The sequence below is a fragment of the Tympanuchus pallidicinctus genome, unplaced genomic scaffold (assembly GCF_026119805.1).
Source record: "Tympanuchus pallidicinctus isolate F22 unplaced genomic scaffold, pur_lepc_1.0 scaffold33, whole genome shotgun sequence".
NCBI lineage: Eukaryota > Metazoa > Chordata > Aves > Galliformes > Phasianidae > Tympanuchus > Tympanuchus pallidicinctus.
The window spans coordinates 2,093,696-2,099,695 of record NW_026294751.1 but is presented as its reverse complement, the minus strand read 5'-3'; positions in this window follow the sequence as shown (position 1 = coordinate 2,099,695).

Here is a 6,000-nt window from a genome sequence, read left to right as displayed (position 1 = left end):
TGTGCGATGCTCCCTGGTGCAGTTTGGGGTTTTTTTTTTTGTGGATAGCCTGGCTTTCCACCTTTCTGCCCACTGCACGGCTGTCCTGAGGCTCTAACAACCCAGTGTCACCGTCGTTGTCTCCTGGGTACCAGCCAACCTCAGCTCTCTGCTCCCTGCTGATGGAGATAAGGGAGGACAAGGGAAGGATGCATGGTGAGCTGCAGGAGGAAGAAGACCTCGGCTCCCAGGGCAGATAATTGCAGAAATCTCCGCAGGTTCCTACATCTTTTCTTTTATCCCCTCTTTATATATATTTCAGAATGATATAAATTCTCGGCTACGAGCCCCGCTGTTTGAGCACAAAAGAGAAGTTGCAGGCAGGCCCAAGAGAAAGGGAGGATAAAAAAAACCACAGGAGAAAATTAATAAAGCATTTGGGAAAGGGAGGGGGTGCCTCGCTGGGAAAGTGTGTAGCACACAGGGCTCCCCAAAGCACATCAAAGCCTGACTCTGAAATTAGCCCAACTGTTGGGAATGTAAAGCAGGGGATTCTCCCACTGGGCTGTGGATTGAGAGTCCCCCCATGGGCTGCGAGGCACTGACATTTGTATTTATCCAGCCCTGAAGCTCCGTCGTGGAGCTTTTCAAAGGGCACTGCTGGGACCCAGCAGGCCACCTCCCCAGCATGGCAAACACTGCACTTTTAATTACTGCTCCGAGACGGCACATGTGCCCGACCCCCACACTAATTCTTGTTGCAATTACAGCGATCTAATTGAGTTTATTCACTCTCCACAGCTTTTGTGCCTTTCTTTCTTGCACTCCCTGCCGGTGAGAGCCGGGGCCTCCATTGATCCCGTAGGTAGTAATATGGGCAATGTCAGCGAGCCTCCCCTCGGGCTCCCGCCAGCTGCACTGTGTGCACTGAGCTGCCCACGCTGCTGGGAAGTGCAGCCCTGTCCAGAGCAGAGCTTTGCCTGCAGCTCCCGACCCCTCACAGCATTTCACCACGTCAGCGTGCAGCGCGTGTCCAACGTTTTGTTTGCAGAAGCAATTTTATATTTTTATAGGAAAACGACTTCCAATTAACAGAGTTCATGCCTTGCAAGTGGCACAGATGGCTCTCGGTGCCCAGGATGATGCGTTATCTGAGTGGGACAGCAAAGGTCTCCAGCTGCTCTTGTGCAGAGCTGCAACCCGCAGGCAGTGCCACTGTCCCCTGCCCTGACCCCTCTGCTCTGCAGATTGTCCCCAAAGCAACAGATTCCCGACAGAGATCCCCATGTGCCCCTTGGGGACGAAAGCACAGAGTTCCCCTGGGCTGCCTCCCTGCCTCCTCTTCCTCACAGCATTGCCTTCTCACACTGAGCTGGCTGGAGGCTGCAAAGCGTCCAGCAGCACAGGAACCCGGCACCCTGCCCCCAGGGGGTGCCACTACAGTTTGGGATAATTCCCTTATTTCACCCCTGGGTGGGAGCTGCTGCTCGTCCAGAGCTGGGCGATGTCAGGCAGTCCCAAGCGTGGGGTGGGAAATCAGCCTTGGATTCTGCTCCTCCGGATTTTTACCATTTAATTATTTTTATTCAGCTGCAGCGTTTCCCTTTGTACATGCAGGCACGTGGGGTGTGTGGGGGGAGCTGGGACCCCCAGGTGGGGGCACTGCTTGGGGAGAAGCCCTTCTCAGTGGGAACACCTGCCCTGGCTTCTGCGGATGCTCTTCTAAAGGGAGCTGAGCAGACACATGGCAACTGGCAAAGGGCCCGACGAGGGAGGAGGGGGAGGAATTAACTCTCATTTAAGACCACTTTTGTTGTAAATAAACTATAATCACTTCAAACCTTTTTCTTAATCAGAAAAGGATGTTAAACATTAAGCAAACAGTCGGCAGGCTTGTCTTACTGCTGGATTAGAGATATTAAATGCCAGCGATACTTGCTTTTTTTAATCTGTCCTGCAGCTGCATTATGAAAACAAACACATTTGTGGACCTGCAAAAAAAAAAAAAAGAAAAAGAAAAGGAAGAAACGAAAACAAAAGATGAGATTGAAGCTTTCCCAAGGGCGATATCTGAAATCTGGGCAATTTTAACATCGACGTTTAGTCTTCATCTTTTGAACCAAACAACAGAGGGAAATGACACATCATCAAATTAACCACCGGAATTAGCAGCGCATTCTTTAATGGAGCCAGGTTAAAATGCTTGGGTCAAACCTCTTTTTTTTTGTGGGTACAGCATCTCCAGTGCCCCTGCACTGCATCCCTGAGCGTGGCCTGGGCCTCTCCCTGTATTGTCACTCTTGGGTTGGGAGGGAGAGCAGACAGCCTTTGTCCTTACAGAGATGCAGTTTGGGGGCATGGTGGGGATGGGCTGGTGGTTGGGTTTAATCTTAGAGGTCTTTTCCAACCTTTGTGATTCTACGAAATTTTTGCAAATTTTTTTTTCCTTAAAGCTCCAACTTTTGGGCTCAATAGAAAGCATCAGAGAGAGGGAGGCTCTCACCTTTATCTGAGAAAAGAGAAGGCATCCAGATTCCTTGGAAAAGGAAGAAAAATGCTTGAAAATGTGCCACTCTTAAAGACTGAGAATGCAGCTGGAACTGAGGAGAAGCTCATCTCCATCATTGTGTCAAACCTGGAGTTCTGAGCATTGCCTGGGGAGCACTGTGATGAAGAAACCAAGCAGCTTTGCAGCACGGTCAGGAAGAAATAGCTGGGATCAGCTGTGTCTGGAGGCCCTGTGCACCCACGCTGCACTCACACTGCACCACTCACCACAGTTCCATGCAGGCCGCCCAGAGCAGTGATGCTCTGCCCCCAGACAGGGCTGCAAGCTGTCCCCTCCTGTCCCAGCCAGCATTACACAGCTCCTGCCGCCCTGCCCCGAGCGCTGGTATCCTTTTGTTCCTCCCTTCTGCCCCAGGGACAATAAAACAAGATTTTAAAGGGACCAAAAGAAAATGTCATCTCTGTGGGGCCGGGTAGGCTGGGACACGCAGCAGTCTCAGGACAGCAGAGTTAAGTGAGCGTCCACTGCTGTCAGGGATGCCAGCCAGCAATTTATTTTCCACATTAATTTTGACTATGAGTCCCTACATGGTTACAGAGTTCGATTTTCACAGGGGAAATCTGCCCCTCCACACACAGGACAACAAATCAGCTTGACCTAAAGTTGTTCTTTCCTAAATTTCTTGTGGAATCTTGGCTGGACACAAGTTGTCTCAAAAGCAATTACACTGTCATAAATAATTTTCCACCTCTTTTTCTGTCTCAACCATCCAGCTCCCCTGGGGTCAATGGAAATTTCCCCCTTTTATTAGGTTAGATGAGTTGGCACGGAGAAGAACTCTGTGTTCATGGCATCATTGTCTGCTGTGAGCCAAATCCTCAGAGATCTCCCTCCTGCTAACACAAAGGATGTGGTTGGGGTCAGACTGCCCCCAGCATCCCCCCAGTACCCCTGCCCTTGGAGACACCCGCAGTATTGCTGCAGAAGCCCAGCTGGGAGTTTACAGACCTGGAGCATCATCTCTGCTGGGATGGGGAGGGACAGCAGAGAGCTTCCAGGCAACTATGTGCTAGAAATGCTTTGCTGCGTTTACACGTTAGCAGAGGGTTTTTATGCACGTATTTCTCAGTTCCTGCTCCATTTCCAAGCCGTCCCCTGTCCCCTCCTGTTCTCAGAGCCAGGCAGTGTGCGACGGAGCCCTCCCAGACAATGGCTCAGCAATGTGACTAACAGCTGCCACATGTGGACACGTCCTCCTGCTATTTAGTACCAGACTGTGCTCTTTTTTTTTACTGCGCCTTTCATTCAAGCTGCATCCCCAAACCACTTCACAGAGCAGACTAATTAAAATCATGGGTACAAAGCCATGCAGGGAGAAAAAACCCTCTTGAAGGCATCCAAAGAGTGAAGGGATCACGTTCAGCCCACAGGCTCCTCTGCAGGGTGACCGGTGGGTTCCTCCCTGCTCTCAGTCACACCCATGTGAAATCCGGGCAGATTTCATTAATTCAGCCCCTTCGAGGGCTGGTAAACAATTTTCAAGGGTCATTAGAAGCGTTGTTGGACCTAAAACCCCTGTGCTGCTGTAGGAGCAGCAAGCTGCTGCCAGTGGGAGCCAGGGCACGTGGCAAGGCGGGACGCTGGGAGGAATACAGGGAGGCTGCAGCTTCCCTTGTGTCTTTTTGCACCTCCTGGAGCATTTCGGGAGGATGGGAGGATGCTGGCCCATAGGTATAAGGAGCAAGTGTCCTCAGGCTTCCCAAGCTGCAGCCCATAGGGCAGGAGCCAGGTGGCTCAGGCCATATGAAACTGTGGCAAAGCCTCTGTATTTTGCAGCAAGGAGGAGTTTGTTTCTTGGCACTCGCAGAGGTGGGACTGTTTTACTCTCTGTCCTTACGCGGGCTCAGGTTTGTGTCCAAACGAAGAGTTCATCCTCTTCCCATTCCTGTGACCGCATGTTTTGAATTAAATCATATCTAAGGCACTCAGGAAAGTGTGAAGCAATGTTTATTTAGAGGATGAAAGTGTTGGGAGAGCAGAAAGAGGACAATTCAATGAGACGGCGTTGGCCAATATTAGTAACTAATGAACAGGAAAACACAGAGGAGCCCAAACCCATGAGCCAGGCCAGGGTGCTGCCAGGATTCTGAGTTGCATTACTCAATCAGTGGAAAGTCCAGGTAAAGCACATCCCCTGGCTGCACATGTGGTAGTGATTTGGGCAGATATGCTGTCAGAGCGACGCTGACATCATAGCAAGAGGTATTTACAGCCAACACAGAGGGCTTGGGGTGGACATCAGCCCCCTCTCCTTTTTCTTTCTTTCTTTCTTTCTTTTTTTTTTTTTTGTTTTATTCTGAGCTGTTATTATAAAGTATTATTTATGAAGTGGTGAGAGCATGAGCAGCACAGGCCTGCCAAACTTAAAGCACTTTTCATTTAACAGAATGAAAATTATTTTAACATGAGTATCTAAAGCAAAGATCCGCAGATTCTGGACAGCTTTATGGAGGCAGGCTATAAATTCTGAACTCACAAATGTATTTTCTGTGCTGTGAGTTCATGTCACCAACAGGCTCCTCTTCACCTCTGAGAGTTTATTTTCAATAAACACAAGCGAAACCCCCAGCAGTCTCCAGAGGAGGATGTTAGCAGCTATTACTGTATCTAATCAACAGCGATCCATGAAGTGTTCCAGAAGATGCTCAGAAACAGAGCTCAGTGCTGTCCCAGTGCTGTGTGCCTGCACAAGGCTCACCTCGAGAGCGGAAGGCATCACAGTGGGGCCCATTCATTGCAAACCTGACCCACTGAGGGAACTGGGACTCATCGTGGTCCAGGAGCTCTGCTGAGCTCCCAGGAGGGTCCCAGGATGACCCCCCACCTGCTGCCATGCTCCCAGCACAGAGCATCCCCAACGGGGTGCAGCAGCAATGTCCCTGCCCGCGTTCACGCAGATGCAAAACACCATCACAGCGTGCTCCTGCTCAACTCTTTAACCAGCAGGATGTTCTTCCCTTTCCCACTCTCCTTTCCTTTCAGCCCCCGTGATGCGGAGCAGCCCGGCCCCATGTGCTGCACAGGGTGATGCACCAGGCTTGGGGGCACAGGAACGCAGCCAGAGGGGGCCACGTGCAAAACCTCTGATTTTTCCAGATGAAAACCTCACCAAAGCCCCCTCTGCTTCCTTCCTGCCACCCACTGCAACCTGCCTCCTGCCAGTACCCGCAGGCAGGAGGAACACGCCATGCTTTTCCAACATGCAATTGGGCGTTTTCCACTCACAAGAGCCAGAGCTCAGTCGTGGAGCCCCCAGCCCACACTTGGCTGCACTTCCCACACGGATGGAGATGGAGGATCTGCAGTGATCTCATTTGTGACAGCTCGGAAGCGACCTGCTGACATTGGGATGCTGTGCTTTGCTTCCTCGCCTGGGCCGCTCAGCCAGTGGGGTATTTGTGTTTCTTTCTCACATAGTTCAGAATGCCAATTGCTGTCATATTATTTTCATT